Source organism: Delphinapterus leucas, chromosome 1 (assembly GCF_059928025.1).
Source record: "Delphinapterus leucas isolate spDelLeu-1000000601 "Yukka" chromosome 1, BTC_Dleu_Yukka2, whole genome shotgun sequence".
Taxonomy (NCBI): domain Eukaryota; kingdom Metazoa; phylum Chordata; class Mammalia; order Artiodactyla; family Monodontidae; genus Delphinapterus; species Delphinapterus leucas.
In genome coordinates, this window is record NC_143129.1 from 32,347,305 (window position 1) to 32,370,504 (window position 23,200).

Here is a 23,200-nt window from a genome sequence, read left to right on the forward strand (position 1 = left end):
ATTGGGGAGTATCACTGCTCCCATTTCGCTTCTGCAAAGGGCCGAATTCTGTGCCGTGTACAGGGCTGGACTGCAGCCCCGGTCAGGAGGACGCCTCCCCAGGGAGTGGACCGCAGCCTGGAGCCAGCGTTTCTGGGCCCCGAGGGCAGCGCGTGCCCTCAGAGCTGTGCTGCCCTCGGGAGGAAAGCTCAGAGCAGAACCAAGGGGCCGCCTGGCCTTCGCTGCTTGGGAATCCCTCCTGCAGAGCGGCGGAATAAACCAAGGGTGGTGACTTTTCCGGCTCTGACGAATGTTGGGCTGAGCAGGGGCTCCTGCGTATTCGGTTCTCTTGCCTAATGGCATTCAGATCAGTCTGTCTAGGCGTCAGCACGCAGTGCGTCGCAGTCTGGGTGAAACCCGGTCACCCGCGCCTCCTTCCCGTCTTCACGGCGGAGATCCTGGTCAGTCAGGGGGGAGGAATGAACAGTGGGTCAGTGGCTACATTTGTTTTCCTGGTAAAGTCTTTGCAGCTAAACTGATCACCTTGCACTCTTGACCGACAGCGTGGTCAGCTTTTCAATTCAATTTGTACACATACGATATTTCTAGCACTTGGAGAACAACTGTTCAGAAGAAAAGGACTTTCGCTTCGGTCATCACCTCACGTCCCAGGCCTGGAGAGGTTGACCCTTCTTCCGTAGGGGTGGTGATCCTCTGTTCTCCATTAAAGTCCAGGAGTAAAACCATACATGGTCGTGTTAGGGAACCGTCGCGGGAAACCGCCTGCCTTGGCCAGGCACACTAACAACTGCTTGCCTGAGTTGTCTCACAACAGGTCTCCATAAAGAACATGGTGCTGCCTCTGAAAACTAACAGGGAGAATTTGGGAGGGACCAAAAGGAGGAGAGAGGAGACGCCAGCCCCTGTGTCCTGCTGACCTCCCAGAGTTGGAATCCATCTTGGCTGAGAGTTGCTCCAGGAAGGACCCTGAGTCAGACCAAATATGGGCCAAGCAAGATGATTGGCCAGAGACAGCCCGGAAAGTAACCCCATCACCATAAAACCCGAGGCTGCGAGCCACGTGGCAGAGCAGTTCTTCTGAGGTCCCTCACCCTGCTGCTCTCTGCCCAACCAACCCTTCCCAATAGTCTTTTGCTTTGTCAGTACTTGGGCCTCAGACAATTCATTTCCGAGTGTTGGACAAGAGCCCACTCTTGGGCCCCTTCCTGCAACAGCTGGACGAACTAAATCACACCCCTGAGTTCAGTGCTGTCCAATAGGGACTTTCTGCAGTGATGGGACTTTCTGCAGCTTAACACCGTTGCCACTAGACACCGGTGGTTATTGAGTACTTACAATGTGGCTAGGACCCCTGAGGAACTGAATTTCTAATTTGAACTATTATTCAAAGAGCCACATGTGACAGTTGGCTGCAGTATCAGTGCAGCTCTATATAGAATACATAGATTTGCAGCAACATGGATGGACCTGGAGATTATCATATTAAGTGAAGTAAGTTAGACAAATGTATGATATCGCTTATATGTGGAATCTAAAAAAAATATATGCAAAAGAACTTATTTACAAAACAGAAACAGACTCACAGACTTAGAGAACGAATTTATGGTTACCAGGGGGGAAGGGGGAGGGGGAGGGACAGATTGGCAGTTTGGGATTGACATGTACACACTGCTATATTTAAAATAGATAACTGACAGGGCTTATTGTATAGCACAGGGAACTCTACTCAATATTCTGTAATAACCTAAATGGGAAAAGAATTTGAAAAAGGAATAGATACATGTATATGTATAACTGAATCACTTTGCTGCACACCTGAAACTAACACAATGTTGTTAATCAATTCTATTCTAATACAAAATAAAAATTTTTTAAAAAAAGGTTACATAGAAACACAGACACCAAAGGACTCCCACATTAGAGACACATCTGCTTCTGGGACAGTAAATCCTCTAAATAAATTAAAGTTTTTTTTTTTTTTGCTTATGAGGAGGAAGAGGGTAAATTACCTTTAAAATTTTTACCCACCAGGCAAAGGTCTCATTGTAAAGAAAAAAGTTGGAGTGTTTAAAAGAGAAATCTGAGGATTTTTTTTTCTAAAACTAGGATGTTATTAAACAAAATTTTAACACCAAAATAAAAGGGCTTTTATTATTTGGAAATAATAAGAGGAACTATAGTTGTAAATGGCATGAGTTTGGGTTAATCTTATAGGCTCTTCCTGCTAATGGAGTCTTCTTTTATTTGTCAAGAAAGTTCTGGCAAATCAGAAAGCCCTGTACAATGAGTGGTAAAACTCTGCTCCAATAACAAGGATATGTTAGTTTGGCTGTGGCACTGGTTCTTAGCCCAGGAGGCACATTAAAATCACCTGGGTTTTGTTTACTACTACACTGGTACCTGCACCCCATCTCCAGACATTCTGATTTAATTTTAACTGGCCCAGGCTGGGGCCAGACTAAACATCCTAGGGAGTCTACTCACTAATCGCTCATCCAGCTAATCACCACTATGTGATTCTAAGATGCAGCCAAGGCTGAGAACCACTGATTTATAAGGTGAAGCTGAGGATCTGGTCACCCTAATCTGCTAATGCTATTAATTCAAGTGAGACACAGACTTTCAAACTTGTTGTTTAAATAAAACTGCAATGAAATCCCGAATTTTCTTTTACCTCCTTGCATGTGGGTGGAGAAGGACGATAATCCTCTTTCTGCTTAGCATATGAAACTCACACGTGTTTAGAAAACAGCGATGTCAGTCTTAATAGAATTACTACCAAGGAACAAATTATTCAGTGAGATAATCAGTATTTGGGGGCTAAAATTTATTTCCAAGACAATTTCTGAAATCCCAGGATCATAACAGATTGGTTTTTGCTAGAAGTTAATATTTGCAAGGATAGTTTATGATGCAGAAGAACATCTACTTTTCTCCAGCTTCCAGAAAAGAGAGCATGCTTCTCTCCTCATTTTGATGTCTTTCACCAGCCCTTAGAAGAGCCTGAAGTTTTCAAAGCTAAGTGCTTGAATTCCATCAGTGAGCCAGGAGAGGTGGAAAAATGCAAGCTGAGAAAATAAAAACTTAAAATACAGATTTTAAAAAGGGCAGAGAGGGAATTAACAAATGGAGTATGGGACTTGCAATGTTTTGCAATTGCAATGTACCCCTATTAGCTTACACAGGTCTGATCAGCGGCCCCATTTTGCTGTGGAGTTCGCAGCCTCTCTAAGGAAGAGCCATGTTTGTGTCTCTTTTCCGATCTTGGACATCTCAACCAGAAAGGTTCAGGATGTCTCTGACTAGATTAAAAACAAAAAAATCTGTATCAATGAGATGTCACAGCCCCCTCTAGAAAAGCCTACTTCCATGGTTACTTCCTCTTAAAACTGGACTCATCTTGGGAACCCTCCTGCACTGCTGGTGGGAATGTAAATTGGTGCAGCCACTATGAGGAACAGTATGGAGGTTCCCTAAGAAACTGAAAATAGAACTACCATATGACCCAGCAATCCCACTCCTGGGCATATATTTGGAAAAGAAGAAAACTCTAATTCGAAAAGATACATGCACCTCAATGTTCACTGTAGCACTATTTACAATAGCCAAGACACGGAAGCAACCTAAATGTCCATTGACATATGAATGGATAAAGAAGATACGGTATAGATATACAATGGAATATTAGACGTAAAAAAGAATGAAATAATGCCATTTGCAGCAACATGGATGGACCTAGAGATTATCATACCAAGTGAAGTAAGTCAGACAGAGAAAGACAAATATCATACGATAGTACTTATATATGGGATCTAAAAAAAAGTGATACAGGGACTTCCCTGGCAGTCCAGTGCTTAAGACTCTGCACTTCCAATGCAAGGGGTGTGGGTTCGATCCCTTGTCAGGGAACTAAAATCCCACATGCTGTGCAGTGCGGCCAAAAAAGTATAAAAAAATAAAAACTAAAATAATAAAAAAATGATACAAATGAACTTATTTACAAAAGACTCACAGACATAGAAACAAAGTTTCAGTTACCAAAGGGGAAAGGGGAGGGGTGGGATAAATTTGGAATTTGAGATTAACAGATACAGACAACTATATATAAGATAGATAAACAACAAGGACCTACTGTAAAGCACAGGGAACTATATTCAATATCTTGTAATAACCAATAATGGAAAAGAATCTGAAAAAGAATAGATATATATAAGTATAACTGAATTACTTTGCTATACACCTGAAACATTGTAAATCAACTAAACAAAACAAAACAAAACTGGGCACATCTTTCATAGATTGAATGTGACCCTTCTCTGTTGTAGCTAAAGCGTATTTCTTCTGGGGAGATGGCAAGCAACCTGTCTGCATCCCTTTGATAATAGACAAGCCCCTTTCAAATTACCAGTGAAATTCTTTCCAGGCCAAGCGCCTGTAGCTCCTATAATTTTTCTCACTAGTAATAAAAATAATTGCCATTGTCCAAGTGCCTACTATGTGCCAGGCGCTATAGTAAGTACTTTACATTTAATCCTTCAACAGTCCTATGGAATAGATGTCATTGTTCCCATTTTACTGACTAAGAAACTGAGGTTTAGAGAAAGTGTTTTTCCCAGGCAGAGGGAGCAGAAAGTACCAGCCCTAAAGCAGACGCCTGGCTTGTGGCCAAGGAGAGCAGTGAGGATGGAGCAGAGTGAGTGGAGGGGGCAGTAGGGGAGGAGGGTGAAGAGATGGGGGGCAAGGTCAGGTGGGGGCTGTAGTCCATGCTAAGGCTTTCTCTCCGTGAAATGGAACGCACTGGAAGGTTTTAAGCAGTGGGGTGATGGAATTTAACCAGCTCATTCTGGAAGCTGTATGGAGGATCAACAGTAGGGACTCAAGGACAGAAGCAGTGAGACCTGTTAGGAGACTATTGCAATAATCCAGGGGAGAGATGATAGTGATTTGAATGAGGGTGGTGGCAGTGGGGGATGAAAAGTGGTTGGATTTTGGATATGCTTTGAAGGTATGGTCAATGAGATTTGCTAACAAACTGATGTGCGAAGGGATAAAAAGAAAACAGTCAAGGATCGTAGGAACGTCTTTGGTCTAAGCAACTAGAAGAATAAAGTTGCCTTGACCCGAAACAGGGAAGACTGCCAGAAGGGCTGGTGAGTGAATCGGGAGCTCAGTTTGGGGCCTATTAAGAGGCTCCTTCAACATCCAAGTGAGTTTCAAGTAGCAGTTGGATAAGTGGGTATGAAGCTTGGGGGAAAGGTTCTTGATGAAGATAAAAATTTGAGAATCATCATCGTACACATAGTATTTAAAGCCATAAAACTAGATCAGAGTCCTTTAGAACTGATTGTAGATACAAGAGAGAAAAGGTCCCAGTACTGAGCCCTGGAGCATGCTGACGTTTAAAGACCATGGATGTGAAAAAGAAGCAATGAAAGGACTTGAGAAAAGGAGCTAAAACGTAGGAGGAGAACCAGGAGAGTGTGGTGTCCTGGACCTCAAGAGAAGAAAGAGATTCTAGAGGGAGAGAGCATCCGCTGTGTCACATTTCACGGATGGGTCGAGCAGGAAGAGTGCTGATAGCTGACAGGACTTTGCTGGTGACCTTGAGGGCTACTCAGTGGAGTGGTGAGGGTGAAAGCCTGGTTGTGGTAGATTCAAGAGAGACAAGAGGAGAGATATCGGGGGTGGCAGAAGGACAGTGTGTTCAATCATTTCAAGGAATTTTGTTGTAAAGGAAGGAAGAGAAATAGGCTGGTAGCTGGAGGGGGAATTGATGGGAAAAAGAGAGATGTTTCTACGTTGATGGGAATGGTTCAGTAGAGAGAAAACGTGATGGTGCAGGAGAGAGGAGAGAGAAGAGATGGACTAGAGCGACTTCCTTGAGTGGGTGAGGTGTGTGGAACCCCCTCACATGACAGGGTTTTGGTCTGAGAGGGGCGGTTCACCATAGTAATAGCGGAGTAGGCTGAGTGCGCAGACGCAGGTGCAGGGTGGAGGGGTGGAGGGGTGGAGGGTGTGGGTGGGGGGAGTGTGGAGGAGGTCTTTTTCTGATGGCTTCTGTTTTCTTGGTGACGTAGGAAGCAAGGTTGTTGAGAGGGAGGTTGGAGAGGAGGTGTTGAACGTTTGGAGAACAAAGAGAAGGTATGAAATCATCATCTGGGAGTGGGAGACGGAATAGACTAGTAGGTATAGTATGTTTGTAGGGCATCATTCTGGTCCCACCTGACTTTACCATGAATTTAAAGGGTGACTAGAGAGTGTGATTGTGGGTTTTTTTTTTTTGTTTTCTTTTTGGGTTTTTTTTGGTCATGCTACGTGGCATTGATTGTGTGTTTTTGTCCAGCCATTGGGAGGCGCAGGCCCGGAGCAGCTGGAGAGTTAGATTAACCGCGGTTATGGTTTCATCATAAGGCCTCAAATTAAGAGGGGGGCAAAGGATTGGAAGCCATGAGCAAGTGAGTGATCATTGTGATTAGTCACAGGAGCAGGTGGGTAAGGAGAGAGGGGAGGACATGAGGAAGCTGTGGGGGGGGGCGGGTCTCTAGGTTTTAAGATGGTAGATCTCAGTGGGGTCATAGGGTTGTTGGAATTGGGATATTGACTGAGTTAGCTGGGCAGAGAGGAGAGGCGGTCCGAGAGTGCGATCTGGACAGGTTGCAGCTGTTGGTAATGACACGGTTAAGGGCCAGACTCTGGCTGTGGTGAGACAGGAGGGGAGGAGGTCCAGGGCCTGGGGAGCCCAGGCCAAGCTGACCAGGGCTTCTGTAGGCCAGTGTGGCCCCTCTGTCCACCCAGAGAGTTTCTAGGAAGCATTCTGCTCTCCTGTACACAGGCACCGGCAGCTTTGTTTGGGGAAAGGGTCCCAGAGGTGACCCTTAGAGCAAAATGGAGAGGAGAGGAGAGGGGAGCAGAACAAAGCCTGCTTTCGCACTGAGCACTGTTATTTACGATTTTGACTGCGTGCCTATATCTTCCACTATATACTCACGGGCAATAGATGATGAGTCTGAGTGAATGGCTGATCAACTCAGACACTTAGTTTGTGTGCGGCTTTGAAGCCACAGCTGGTTTGAAGGCAGGGCCTGCTGAAGGATGCTATGACTGGGAAATGAACTTTCACTTTCCTTGGCCTCAGGAGACTTTTCTGGGTTGGTTTTGCACTAGTAACTTGCAGCTGGAGAGCAGAGAGGAATGTGTCCTGCTCCAGGATGGGCAGGTGAGGCGGGGCAGGCGTGTGTGTGTGTGTGTGTGTGCGCGTGTGTGTGTATTTTGGGAGGGCAGGATGGAAGAGGTATAACTCGTCCCACCCGCCCCATGAGAGTAGCTGAGGTGAGCTCCTCGTGTCCACTGCAGTCCTCACTTTGTGCAGCTGTCCCTCTCTGGGGACCTGCACAGGTGGGCAGCTCCTCTCTCTGCCTGGGAGGGTGCTGCCTTGTCTTCTTGTCTCCTGCACTGTGCAGCCATCTTTCTAAGTTTTTGTGCTCTTTGCCATGAAAGAAAGTCTCCGTGCACTTACTGTGTCTGCTAGCAACTCACCATCCCTTGCTCCCTCTTCCTGCTGTGACAGTTGTGCAGGCTATAGAGTCCATCAAGCTGATGAGGGACTTGATTTACTTGACTTGGTATAAAGGGGCATTGGCCTTGGCAAGTCACTTAACCTCTCATGCCTAAGTTTCCTGGTCTTTAGAAATGGGGAAATCACTTATTCTATAAAGTTGCTAAGATGATCAAATGAGATAATTATGAAAATGCTTTGAAGCTCAAAACAATTACTTGTTAGTATTTTGTTATCTTTGTAGAAAGAACAGCAAAAGAGGGGAAGAAATTCAAGAAGGAGAGCGAGCGAGTGTGAATTACATCCTGGATAGAAGAAGACCGTAAATCATGTAAGTCTTCAAGGAGCCAGCCATCCTGGACCAGATTCCCATAAAAATCAAATTGGGAAGAAATAAAGAAAAGAAGTTAACGTTCATTGCTGAAAAACAATGTATTTCTTTTAGCCCCTGTGGGAAGGGAGTTATTATTTTAGTGTGGGAATAGGAATATCATTCAGTTTTTCCCAATCAGAACCTTTTGATGTGTTACTATGATTCACAGGCTATGACTCACATATTAAAATTCTCTCTAGTATATTACTAATAGTTTATATTGAGATAAGATGAAGCAGAGGGATTACATAATTATTTTCTTTTAAGCTTATACCTTGGATTTATCTGACATGATAATTTAAGGAAGAGAAACTTTCCTTCCTGCAGAGGAAGAAACCTCATTATATCCTTCAGTAATCACATTTTCAAAATGCTTGTTAAAATCAGCCTTGGTACTGTTATAATTACACTTTGTAACCTACTATGTAAGAAATTAATTTTTCTAAGGCTAGGAAGAAGGTTAAATTGTTATGCCCCACCCCCGAGATTTCTTCACTGTTAATAGTTATTCTCAAATACATTCATTATGTAGTTTTGAATTATATTTGTCATTTTGAATTATGATTATCAAGATTTAAAAATCCATAAGTTCATCAGAATACAATTAAGTGCACTACTTTCCTACCACCCACTCATGTCATCAAAAGGATCAATCAAATATAATACAAGCATCAAGCCGGGCATAATACAGATATTTCAAAATAGATTTCATTTATTCCTTTTTATTGAAGGCAAGCATACCTAATCAAAAAAATTCTAATCTGGTAGATTCAAGACCTATTGATGATTTGAACCTTGTTTAGATTCTATTTAAATGCTGTTGAATGGAAAGTTACAAACTTCCTGAAGAATAAAGGAGTTTATGCTTTATTTTAGCTCAACTATCTTGACTTCATTAGGCCAGAACCTCACCAAATTTCTCAGGATATTGAAATAACGACGACGATGATGAATATATATCAGTCATCAGAGTAACTACAATGGTTTGGGCACTTTGTATATATACTTTTAATCCACCCCACAGCACTCAAGTTTGAGGAAACAGCCTCAGAGAGGTTAAATAATATGCCAAAGGTCAGTCAGCTAGTGGGTGGCTGAGCTAGAGCCCCATACCAGGTCAGACATCATTGACATGACGCCTAAATATATATTCTACCAAATAAAAGGAGAAACTCAATTTGAAGAATTTTAACAAGGCACTTGATTCAAGCCAGAAGTTTAATTTGAAGGTTAAATAATTTAGATTGGCACTCTGCCTTTGTTAACCTAACCAGTCAGTTTTTATCTCCCTGGGTGCCTCTGGATTTGAGTCTCAAAGAATATGCACTTGGAAGAATTAAGAGGAAAAAAACTTCTTTGGACAGTATACCTTCAAAAAATCATCCAAAGCTTGTTTGTGCTGTGGCTTTTCCCCAGAGCCAGATATGAATCAGGTTTCAAATCAATTTCTTTCTGCTCAGAAATTTCAAAGCGAGTATGTTCAGAGGAGACTCAGGGAGAGTAGGACAGGAACAAAAATGGAAGAAAATTTACTGCATGATGTTACCTCAACGCAGTCAGTTTTGTAAAGATTTTCCAGCTGTGGCCTCACTTTGATTAGATTGGAGTCCATTGTTTTTGGCAGTAGTGTGAGGGTCCCATGTCCAGGGCGTACCCTGTCCCTCCTGTCAGGAACTCCACATGAGGCAAAAGAGATGCTCCTCATGCCAACTGGGCTTTAATTTAAGGGAATCAAAGCAGGAGCTGTAGGATTCTGTTCCCAGTCCAGGAATCTTGAGAGGCTGAAAGATACTAGCCAAGAAAACATGTTTCGTGGAAGGAGTTTATAACGGGATTATCTCCTAGGACATTTCAACGGATGCTTCCAATAGACCAAGTACCCACTCCCACTCACCCCCTCTTTAAATATGTGGAGTTGAAGCATAACACACATTCAGAAAAGGGTATAAATCCCAAGTGTATAGCTCAATGAATGTTCACAGCATGAGATACCTGGGTAACCAACCTCAACTCAGGAAGTTAGACATTGCCACTAACCAGAAGCCCCTCCACAGCGGCCCCTCTCCTGACCTTTTACAGAATAGATCTGTTTGCCTGTGTTTTTACGTCACATAATTGGAATACATTGTCGTACCCAGTGATGGTTAATTTTATGTGTCAACTTGACTGGGCCGTGAGATGTCCAGACATTTGGTCAAACATTATTCTGGGTAAACAAAGAAGCAAAACCCAAACATTATCTGGGTGTGTCTGTGAAGGTGTTTTCGGATGAGGTGAACATTTGAATCCGTAGACGGAGTGAAGCAGATTGCCCTCCCCCGTGAGGGTGAGCCCCGTCCAACCCAGCGAAGGCCTGAACAGAACAAAAGTCTGCGTGAGCGGAGTCTCCTCCTGCCTGCCTGTCTTCATCTGAGACTCAAAGGTTTTGCTCTCTTTGGACACGAACTGAAACATGGGCTCTTCCAGGTCTCCAAACGTCCCAGTCTTGGGCTGGAACTTACACCTTCGGCAATCCTGAGTCTCCAGCTTGCTGACTGCAGATCTTAAGACTTTCAGTTTCCACAGTCGGCCAATTCCTTATAATAAATCACTATATAGATATTTAATTGCTTCTGTTTCTCTAAAGAACCCTGAGTAATGCATACCCTGCTTGCTTTTGCAATGCTTTTACTTAATGTAATGAACAAAGCCTGTGTTAATTAACAAACTTAAGCTGAGTATGTGGAATGCTTATCTAGCATCTGTCATGTCTTATCAATGAAAAGCTTATTTTTCCTATTGTATTTTTTCTTGGATTATAGTTTTGGTGAGATGGAGGTCTCCAGAGGACTGTACCTCCCATTTTAGGTCTAGCTGAGACTTCACGCCTCCCCAGATGAGGACAGTTATAAATGATGGAACCAGTAAGTGCAAAATTCCACCTGGACCCTGAATGCACAGGGCTGAAAACCTGGATCCAAGCCGGTCGTCAGAGGTTGTGCTCACTGAATGGATGATTTACCTAATCTGGAGGTGAACAAAGAACCAGACCTGGGCTTCCCTGGTGGCGCAGTGGTTGAGAGTCCACCTGCTGATGCAGGGGACACGGGTTCGTGCCCCGGTCCGGGAGGATCCCACATGCCACGGAGCGGCTGGGCCCGTGAGCCATGGCCGCTGAGCCTGTGTGTCCGGAGCCTGTGCTCCACAGCGGGAGAGGCCACAACAGTGAGAGGCCCGCGTACCACAAAAAAAAAAAAAAAGAACCAGACCCAACTCAAAGTAGCAAAGTGAGTTTTATCCAATGAAGACTTGTAACTGTCATCCTACATACAGAGCCCCACTTGGCTTTCATGTTAACACGTCCTTGATAGATAATAGGGCATGGAGGAGTGGGGAGAAAGCTACATCAGGGGCTGGGGTGCCTTCCCAAGCATTTCCGTGACAACTGTCCACACGGGTCAATAGGTCAATCATTTATTGGAATATGATCCAGATGCTAGTCAAGGCTTCCCTGTCCATCTGGCTGCTGCATTCATATAATGTCACATTATCCTTGATATAAAGCTTGGCCCCTTCACTGTTTTCCACTGGAAATCCATCTGTACCAACAATTTTGTGAGTTTTAATAGAATTTTACTGAAGGTTTTGGAGTAGGGGGCTCATTGTAATACAATGTACTGTGTCCCCACTTTGCTTTTCCTCTTTCTCAGAAGCTCCATAGACTACTCTTCTGATCTTATGGGTAGTAATTTAACAAACACCTTGTGTTGCTTGAGAATGCCCTGGGAGGCCTCATTCTTAGCCCCAAGGAGCTTGTCAAAGTATTTCTTCCAAACACATACAGAACTTTCCCAAAAAGATCTAAGGAAACAAACATTTCCCCATCTCGTTGTAACTTGACTAATGACATGAATTTTCCGTGCTCAGCATTAGGCCCAGGGAAAATATAGGAGAATATGATTCCCTAACCTCAAGGCATTTAGAGTCCTTCTGGAGAGACAGTATACATGAAATGGGAAATACTTCAGTGCCAAGCTATGAGGTAACTCAGGCAGTGAGGGTTGAGAGCCTGTCTCATGTGAGTTAGCTCATAGCCGTGCTGCTCAGCTGGGGAAATGGATCTCCAGGTGGGTCTTGTAGGCTGGACAGGAATTGGTTTGGCTGAGTGGTGGGAGGAGAATGGTTCAGGGTATGAATACAGCATCAGCAAAGTAATGAGCATGACAAGGACTGTGTGCGTGTGTGCGTGTGTGTGCACGCGTGTGCACGCGTGTGTACCAGGAGGAGATCGGGCACTTGCTGAGAACTGGTGAGAAAGAAACTTGGCTGGGGAAATGGGGCCCCAAAAGCCAGAAAGAGGTGTGGACATTGGACCAGTGATAATGGAGAGTTCCAGCAGGTACCTCGGAGAAGCCACCTGAGGAAGCCCAACCTGACAGCAGCGGCTGTCACTCAGGCCCAGGTGTTGAATGTCTGCATTAGGAGGGGCAAAGGGATGGGAGATGAAAAGGCAGATCTGAGCAAAAGGGAAGCATTGTTGAAGCAGTTGATCTGCATTGGCTGTAGGCATGAAGGAAAGGGCTCTGCCCTGCCTGAGGCAGCCCCTCTCTGAGCGCCCTGCTTAGAATCAGAGTGAGGTGGGCCCTCGGGTGGGCTACAGGTGCTCTTGGGTCTCGACTCGTGGCTTTCCCCGGGCGGCCCCCTCCTTCTCTCCCGCTGTCATCCTCTTGTCTTCTGCGTTAATTCTTACCGTGATGCCTCCACACTCTACCACCACTGTGGCTTCCTAAGGCTCTGCTTAGAAGAGGCTTCTAGACAAATACAAGATTGCCAACCAACTAGACTTCAATAAAAAAAAATTTTTTTTAAGAAATTACAAATATTTTAAAAAGAGCATCCTCATGACCCAGCGAATAAATAATATATGAGTTGGTCCTGCTGTGCCGGGAGAGAAATCCTCTCTAAGTTATTGAGAACCTGGAATTGCTTGCTTCCTTAGAAGGGATTCCTAACCGGGGGATTATGAAAACGTTTCAGGAGGCGCACAGATTTAGGAAGTTACTAACCTCCAATTAAAATCCAGCACTTCCCTCCGTTATAAATGCAGGCAACAAACCACAGCAGCTCCAGCAGTCCCTGTGACTCTGTCACCAGCAGAACCCACAGATGCTCTATGTCGCATCGGCTGTTTTGGATATCCAGAATTAGTTTGCACCCATCACTTTCACAACTTTGATAGTTATAGTAGACGTGCTGCTCTATCTTGCTACTAAATATGCTGATAATGAAGCAGATAGATTATTTAGCACAAATTTTTAAAATATTTGATTTGCTTCCTTTATAAGCCTATGTACCGATAGTTTACTTTTAATGCATCTAGAAACATTATTCTTGAGAGGCCCACAAACTTCACCAGACTGCCAAATGAGTCCGTGGCACAGAAGGGGTTAAGAAACCCAACTGAGTTCTCAGTTTGGGTCTAAGCTGTGTTCCTGTGCATGGAGTTGCCACAGTTCACCATAAATATGACTCATGCATCGAAGAACTGCCAAAACATGGGACTCAATAGAACACGGTTGCCTGGAAACTAAAGCTTGATTAAATTTTTACTTACGCGGGCCCCTCACTGCTGCGGCCTCTCCCGATGCGGAGCACAGGCTCCGGACACACAGGCTCAGCGGCCATGGCTCACGGGCCCAGCCGCTCTGCGGCATGTGGGATCTTCCCGGACTGGGGCACGAACCCGTGTCCCCTGCATCGGCAGGTGGACTCTCAACCACTGCGCCACCAGGGAAGCCCAACTTTTTTGTCTTTTTAAAGGAAAGAAAGCCTCGATACCTATAGCAGGCTGACACGTGGACTTCTTGCTGCCACGTACCTCCAAAGACCACTCCCGGGAATCTCCAGCCCCCAGGAGAGGTCAGAGGACGCACCGCCTCCCCTGCGCTTCCTGACCTGTGTTCTCTTTCATCCCCTGGTCTGCTGCTTGTGTGGGTGGGGAGGGTGGAGATCAGCATACTCTGAAATAATCAAAATCATCCTTCTTGTCCTCAGATAATTCATTATTTCCTACGTACAGGATCATGTGCTGGGTGTGACTATATTACAGTGAACCTCAGTTTCCCCACGAATTCATAATACTATCTCCCATTTTATTGCACCTAGCGAAGTACTTTCGTGCTTCCCATTTGATTCCCACACTTTTGATGATGATACTATAATAATCTCTGTCTCGCAAATGAAGAAAATGAGGCACAGAAAAGGGAGGAAAGTTGGCCCCGGCAAGTAGCAGAGCCAGGGCTTGGAAACAAACCCTTTGCCTGTCCACTGTGGTGTCCGCGGGTCTGGGGTCCTGGGCTGTACCTTGGGGCCAGGGCGGCCCCTCTGACCCACTGCTGGGGTCAGTTTCTCTGATGATCAGTTTCTCTGATGCCCCTTGTGAGCGGTGGCAGGGGTGGTAGCGGAGCTATGGCCTCATCAGGGCCCTGGCTTCCCTACTTAGACCCATGCGGGTGGCCCAGGGGTTAGAAATGATGGTGACAGTGCCATCTGGCAGCTCGGAGAAACTCACGGAGTGTGTTCTCCCCTGTGCTACTGAGTGTGGCTCCCTTTATAACCTCCAAGGAAATAAATCCTCAAAATGCAGCATAAAGCGGTCAGCCTAGACCGGTGCCCGTGGGGACTTGCGGGTCTGGGGAAGCAGCTCTGGCCTCCAGAAAGGTGCACGGTGGTGGAAGAGCCACAGTTCTCAGGGCCCACTGGGGCAAATATCCCAGAGGAACCCCCCGACCCCTTTCTGTTCCTCAGTTAACTTCCTAGTTGCGGTTTTCATTTCCCTGAATCTTTTTTTTTTTTTTTTGCGGTACGCGGGCCTCTCACTGTTGTGGCCTCTCCCGTTGCGGAGCACAGGCTCCGGACGCACAGGCTCAGCGGCCATGGCCCACGGGCCCAGGCGCTCCGCGGCATGTGGGATCCTCCCGGACCGGGGCACGAACCCACGCCCCCTGCATCGGCAGGCGGACTCCCAACCACTGCGCCACCAGGGAAGCCCCATTTCCCTGAATCTTGACTCCTTAGACAGATATCTCCACCCATTCTGTGCCGAAGCTGCTGGAGTGGAAGGTGATGCATTCAGCCTGGGTCATGTGGGGCTTAGGGAGGCTCCAGGTGATTTGTCCACTGCAGGGAGATACTAATGAGATGCACTCCTCAGAGAAGCTAAGCCACCAGCTTGAGACTCTGTTGTGAACACCATTCTGCAGTTTTAAAATTTGGATGGCAAGGGAAACCAAATCCTATTTCTTCAGACTTCTCAACAAGTTCATGCCTGAAAAAAACTACGTGTTTATGATTTCATATACAGACCTTGAGGAATGTTCCAATTACAAAGTGTTAAGTAGCCTACTATGAAGTAAAAATTTAAAAATCTATTTGTATTACCTTCCAAAAATAAAAAAAAAGTGTAGTCTGAGAAACTGTAGTGTTTCTGCCTCAGAGATACTGGGTAAGCACTTCACACTTAATAGATTCTGTCGCAGAGATTTCCTCTGTGCTTACAAATGCTTTTGTAGGAGGGCGAAGCTAAAAATAGAGCTGGAGATAACATTCATAACCTAAAATATGCATAATTTGGAAGGTCTGCCACGTACAGTGATTTCAGGGGCTGGTGATTTTCTGCTGAATGCTAGCTGTTTTGATAAAATCCCCCTAAATCTTTCAGGTTACAATGCTGCTTAGCATAGAGCACTGTCAGACATTTTAATTCAGGTTATCTCGGTAATTGAAGGTATGAGTGTGTGGCATTCCAAGGAAGATAGCTGTTCTCATTCATAGGGCATAAGCTGACTTTGGATTTGAGAAACCCAAATTCCAGTTCGATTTTCTGGAGAGTTATTGTATGAGCTTGAAAAATTGCTTCACGTGTCCATTGAAAAGTCTTAGTCTGTCCTATCCACGAGAATGGATGGGACCCTTGCCTGAAAGGGTTTTGAGTACATTGAAGAGATAGATATTTCCACATTTATATGTATGTAAAGCTTAGGAAAGAAGGGTGCCCTCACCCTTGAACCGACATGACTTTCCAGGTTCTGTACCCACACATACCTGACAAGAACCTCTGTCCCAGTTCCAGTTTCTGGATGAGACAATTTCTCTGATGCAATCTGGGTTCTAGATTCTGTGGCCTGGGAGGGGTGAGATCAGTTAATATGAAGGCTGGGGGCTGGAGTCGTAGAGAGGTGGCGGTTCGGGAACAAGCATCCATCTCCAGCTCCCTGAGCCTTCCCTGCGGTGGGCTGTCTGCTCTGAAGATGATATGCAGGCAACAGAGCAACGTGCAGTGCTGGGGCTGCTCCTGAGGGCTGGGAGAACCCGACTCCCCTGGGCAAAAGACAGCCTTACCGAGACGACCTCTCCCAACGTCCCGTCACCTCTCCTCACCTCCACAGGGTGGGAAAGTCTCCAAAACATACCTGGCCCTAAAATTTTACTGGCCAGTATCTAAACCACAGAGATTTCAGCCCTTGTTTCTTTTCAGAAACAACATTAACCACCCATCCAAATGTCTTCTTTTGAAGCTGCTAGGCTATTGAGTGTTTAAAAAGGAATTTGTTGACTGAAACAAATGTTTTGGGTTTCCTTAAATAAAACATTTGCCAACATATATGCAGCCCTGGGCCAAGTCTCCTCCTACAAAGCAGAGGTTGGAACGAAGCTGCTTCTAGCCATCTAGGTCTCAGCCCGTTTGTTTGAATCACCTGGATTTTCTGCCCAGCTGCCTCAGGGGTTTCTGACAGAACCACACAGCAAACTGCTGCAATCCTCCACTTAACATGTGCAGCAAAGTCTTTGGTGCCAAAGACCAACAAGGAGCTGGGTGGTTTGAAATTATTGTCCAGCTGGCTACCTCTGAGAACCTCACAGCTGTCCTTGAAATGGAGCAAGTTTGGTGGTCCCCATCTTAACTGTTATTTCACATTTTTTTTTCCCTTAGGTGTGGAAACTGAGACACCAAGAGAAAGTAACCTGACTTTACGGTAATGATTTTGATTTTGCGATTTAGAAACTCCACGTGCCGTGAGAAAGTCATTCTCTAGGTTTCTGGAAGTACACACAAACAGGCTGGCTTGGCCTCCACAGCCTGTGGTCCTTCTGTGGTAAATGGAGGGGCAGACCCTCCTCCTGTGACATCTTACCTCTTGGCATTTCCTCTGGGCTGCACACTGTGTTGGATTAGGTGGAAACCTAGGTCAGTCACTCAGGCACTTGCTCCTGAAATGGCTGATAGTCGAGGTAGGTGGTTTCAAACTTCTATTCAAATCACATGGATAAGTGTGACTATTTTCCCCATCACACTGCACTAGGGACCACAGTGACAAACTCTCTTTATGCTACAGCCTCTCCATATTTTTTCTTTGAAAATTTCCAAATATGCCTAACAATAGGGAACATAACAATCCCCATGTGTCTACCACCCCAGCTTTAACCCTCACTGACATTTTGCCAGACTTGTTTCATCTCCCCATCCTCCATCTTTTTTTCCTGGATATTTAAAAGTAAATTCCAGACATCGTGTTTCACACTTAAATTCTTCCGTATGCACCTCAAATTAATTTTTTTGGAAAATAGTAATGCCATTACCACACCAAATAAAATTCACAAGAATTCCTTAGTGCCATCTAATACCAAGTCCATATTCAAATTTCTCCTTTTACAGTAGATTTGTTTAAACTGACAAGGTCCACTCATTGTATCTGGTTGTTTTGACCTTAAAGTTATGAGTGGAGAACTCAGGGCAGAGGGCGGAGGAGAGTGGTTGTGTCAGTGACTCAGACCCTTTCCCTCTGAATTTCGTTTTTCCTTTGGAAATTCTCTCTGGATTCCCTTTGCCATTACCTTACGTGGCTATAAGTTACACTGTTTCCATTTAAAAATCTGTCCTAGTGACTATCAAAAAATTCCCCCCCCATGTAAATTGGAGCAGCCACTGTGAAAAACAGCATGGCGGTTTCTCAAAAAACTAAAAATTGAACAACCATATGACCCATCAATTTCACTCCTCAGTATATATCCAAAAAAAAGTCCCACTAATTTGAAAAGATACATGCATCCCAATGGCAGCATTATTTACAATAGCCAAGATATGGAAGCAATCTAAGTGTCCATCAACAGATGAATGGATAAAGATGTGAGATATATATATATTATATATATATATATATATATATATATGTCATAAAAAAGAACAAAATTTGCCATTTGGAGCAACATGAATGGACTTGGAGGGCATTATGCTAAATGAAATAAGTCGGATAGAGAAAGACAAATACTGCATAATATTGCTTATATGTGGAGTCTAAAAATTACAGCCAACTAGTGAATGCAACAAAAAAGCAACAGACTCACAGATACAGAGAACAAACTAGTGGTTAGCAGTGGAGTGGGGAGAGGCAGTATAGGGGTGGGGAAGTACGAGGCACAAACTATTGGGTATAAGATAAGCTCAAGGACGTATTGTACAAAACGGGGAATATAACCAATATCTTGTAACAACTATAAATGGAAAGTAGCCTTTACAATTGTATAAAAAATGTATTTAAAAATCCCCCCTTTTTATATCTTCCTTATAACAAATAAAGTAGGCTGGCATCATCTCAAAGAGTATTACAAAGACAGCAAAAGAAAAATTGAAATGAAAAAGCCACACAAATAACTCAAAGACTGTACAAAATTATGTTAGCAAACAACAGGTCCCTGATCCTACACTAACAGACTCATGTGATTAAGAAGCACACAGACTGGCTCCTTTGCACACCCTGGTTTAAGAAAACTATATTCTATTCCCAGAAACTCAGTGCAGCTTTGTCTTGGTCTCTTTCCTATAGTCATCCTGCAAAGGTCTACATTGTAACAATAAAAACGGACTTAATGTAGGGTGGTGAAAAGGTTTTCTCTTAGGTGGAGATATCTCTCTGTAGGAAAATTCCAAGCTGATTGAGGTTGGGTAAGATCCTCGAGTCAGGTGTCTGCAGGTGGTGAGGTATCAGTGGAAAGAGGAAAACTTTGCTATGAACAAGAGGGAGGAATAGTCTTTTTTTTAGTTCATAAGAGGAAGAGAAAAGAGAAGTAGAGAGCAGAGAAGAGAGTGGCAGGGTTGGAAAGAGCTAGGAAAAGTGAGAGAGTCGGAGAAGGTCACGGAGGCTCCACAGAGGTGGACACCTTGACACTGAACGTTCTCCGGGGAGTCATTTGTATTTTTAATTTGCGGTTTGTGAGCCTGTTATCCAGTTCCTGCTCCAAAATTTCCACGAAAGTCTACATATTTCAGAACATTTCATGCTTTATGTGGGAGGAAGTTCCTGAAAGTCAGAGAGAGGAGAACATTAGGAGGCAAAGGATTTGTAGAAATCCTGGGGAGAATGCTTTGGATTTCCACAGGCCATGGTTTTGGGGGGCTTCTAAGGGGTGGTCCTGTCTGACATCAAGGTTGCACTAACATTGCAGTAGCCTTGACATACTGATGATAGGATCTGCCCATGCACAGTAAAGAGAATCTGGTTCCCTCATAGTCACTATAATAGCATACAAACATTTGAGGTGTAATTATCCAATGTCCTTGGATACATAATTTACTTTCCTAATACGGAAACCAGGCTTTTCCTAGGATGCATTTATGTCATCAAAATTTGATCTCAAAATATCTGGATAAAACTTTGGTTCTTATAATAAAAAGCAATCTTGAAACAGTCGCCTGGTAAAATCTATATACTAGAATGAGGCCAACATCCGTCAAGAGAAGAGGTAAAATCTGTTCTGTTTTGTTCAGTATATAGCCCACTTCTGGCCCAGTTATCTGGGTAATGGCAGGGGTCACCCTTGGTGATCCCACTCTCCCACTTCATGTCTCTGCTTACAAATGTGTCCCCTTTCGTATACAGGGTTGATGTCATTGGACTCAACCTTACTGGAACTGAGCGCTGATGTAATCTTCTAATCCTAGGGCTCGGCTACTGCTGCTTCACCTGTACCTGGTGGCATGGTCAGCAGGTGTCTGAGACAGGGGAGTGTTAGGCTATAGAAGCAAGGACAACTATCTCATGGTCCGGGTCCCGCTGGCACAGTGCTCGCTCCTGCAGAGCTAACTGACCTTTCTCTGTCCAGACCACAGAAAACAAAGCCATCTGTTTCATACCCCACATCTCTGCATCCCAAATTTTCCTGGGAAAGTTTCCAGGAGTTTGAGCTCCCAGAGCTTGCCATCAGCTCCAGGCCTTCAGAAACAAAGGCCCTGCTGGGACTCACGTTGGGAGAACCTGTGTTTGCTAGGAGTGTTTAGGGCAGGAGATGTAAGCAGGTGGAAATGGAGAAGATTCCACCTCAGCAGCGCTAGCACTTCTCAAGCACCTGTTTTGTGTCAGGCCGTGCGTTAGGGCCCGACACGACCTGTCTCGTTCGCTCCTCGTGATGGACGACAGCGTTAGGTGGAATCAGCAGCCTGTGCTCTGATGAGACAGCTGAGCTTGCGAGAGCACCCACGACTTAAGCCACGTTGCTAACTCTGAATCAGGTCTGTAAGACCCCAAAGCTAATGCTCTTAACTATGCTATTCTGCCTCTTTCTCTGGGTTTGACTCTGTCCAAATCTGCTGGCTTTTCTTGCTCTTCCTAACTTTGGAGACTCCAGGTCTCTGAGGCTGTTCTGGGTACCTGGGTTGGGACAAGGTGGGCCTGAGGAGCCTGCTTCTGCTGGGGCTCCGGGCCATGGAGAGTGCTGCAGCTTTTGGTCCAGGAGATCTGCGGAGGGACCTGGGAAACTCCCTCCAAGGTGCCTTAATGGAGAGTGCCCTGGACTCTCCCAGGACCCCCGGGTAGGGTAGCAAATGAAATGACAGAAGCCCAGTTAAATTTGAATTTCAGGTAAGTAATTTTTTAGTATATGTATGCCTATGCAATATTTGGGATATCCTGATACTAAAACATTTGTTGTTTATCTGAAATTCAAATTTAACTGGGCATCCCGTATTTTATCTGGCAACCTTAGACCCAGCGTCTTCTATGACTCAGTGGCTGTGCATGGTGACAAGTGTCTGAAGACTCCAATCTCTGAGCCAGGCCTGAGGCTCTGTTTGAGGCTGTCCAGACCTCCCCTGATGGCCTGGGGACACTGGGGGCCCCGAGAGCAACGGCAGATGCACAGGTCTGGCAGGAGTTGCACCAAGAGCATCCATACAGTGAACCTGTATAAGGAGGAGCCTGCACACAGGAGTGCCAAGCAGGTGCCTCCTGGTGTCTCGAGAGCAGAGTGACTGAGGAACAAGAGGGGGCTTGAGGCAGAATAAAATAGGAGGCAAAGCCAGTCAGCCAGTGTATTAGTTTGCTAGGGCTACCTAACAAAATACCACAGACTGGGTGGCTAAACAGCAGAGATTTATCTTCGCACAATTCTGGAGGCTGGAAGTCCAAGATCAAGGTGTTGGCAGGTTTGGTTTCTTATGAGGCCTCTCTCCTTGGCTTGTAGGAGGCCACTTTCATCCTGTGTCTTCACGTGGTCTTCCCTCTCTGTATGTCTGTGTCTAATCTTCATATAAGGGCACCAGTCATATTGGATTAGCGGTCCCCCTCATGACCTCATTGTAACTTAATTACCTATTTGGACCCTATCTTCAAATACAGTCACATTCTGAGGTTCTAGGGATTCAGACTTCAACATATGGATTTCAGGGGCACGAAATTCAGCCCATAACAGCTAGAAAAAGATTCAGGAAGCAGGTGAGTTGGTTTGCGCAGGAAAATGGCTCTGTCATGGTGCCCTGGGGACCTCGTACACATCCACATAGGCCACACGGGCCATGTTTGAGTTGTAGCTGAAGCCACATCTTGGCAGAACAGCCTGTAATCCTCCTGGAGCATGAGGCCATGTGAGGCTTGTAAGGAACTGCAAGACCATTTTCTACTTGCCTCCTATCTTCCTGAGAGGTGGTTGTGAGATAGTTTCTCATCCCTTCTCAGGTTCCCATGATGCATGAGACTTTCTGCCTTGTCCTCCCTGCTCTTGGGCACAGTTGCAGGCTGTGAACTAGCTGCAGCCTGGCGTCAGCTCCTCAGCAACAGGGAGTCCCTCCATTTGCGTTGCAGTCATCTGGCTTCTGTTTCAACGCTGCCCTGTGCTCGGCTGCGGGGAGCTGGCATCCTTGGCTGCTTGCACTGTTCATATAAACAATATGTCAGAGTTGGGGCTTGTTGTTTCGTTACCAGCCATATCTGCCAGGACTTACCTTGAGCTCACTCTTTGGTTCAGGGGGCAGGAAGCACAGACAGCCTGAATACAAGGGGGCACCCATGGAGAGCTGGGGCGGAAGAGGCAAATGAAACATAAAGCAGTTCTTAAAGGGGAATGGCTTCTGGGGGTTGGCCCCGTGTGGTCATGCCAAGGTGAGGGGCACACAAAGAACACCTACTGTTAGGGTGTACTCAACGGTGATGGGAACTGAAAAGGTCCTGCCAAGGTGATTGGAAATTTTAAAAATTGCTAGCAATAAGGACTGGATAGCTGTTTGTGGTTTCCCCCCCCTGTCCTGTTTTGTGTTTTGTTTTGTTTCATCCAAAGGCTACACAAATATTAAATGCTGACCCCTAACTATTGACTGTGGGTGTTTTGGAGGATAAATGTACTAGAAGAAGGCATGCTATACTGGTAGGGCAAATAATTGAAAGCTCAACAGCAGCAGAGTCATTTACTATCCTGGGTTCAAAGAATCCGGGGTTCAAATCATGTCTCCTTAACTTACAAGCTATGTCATCTCAGGTAAATGATTTTACCTCTCCAGGCTTTAGTTTTCTCGGTCAGCAAAGTGGGAATTTTTCATTTGGGAACCACTTCACTTGAGTTGTTGTGAGGATTGTATAAATAATTGACTCACTGTGCACTTTCTGTCTGCCTAGTGTATGCTACATGCTTTATGTATCTTATCTCATTTAATTCTCACAACAACTCCTGGAGAGGTAGGATTGTTATTATATCAATTTTACAGATGAATAAACTGAGGCACTGGAGGCACTGAGAGGTTAGGTAACTTGCCCAGAGTTAAAGCTAGTAACTGTGGGAGCCAGAATTCAAACTCAGGCAGACTCACTCCTGATCTTGCGCACTTGTCAGTGGGCTACAAAATAAACGAGAAAAATTATACAAAATGTTAGAAAGAGTGCTCAGCACATAATAAGCATGATACATTGTAGCTATTATTTTAGCTTTTCCTTACTTTGAATTTGACAAAATTAGCAAGTGTGATAAAGTCT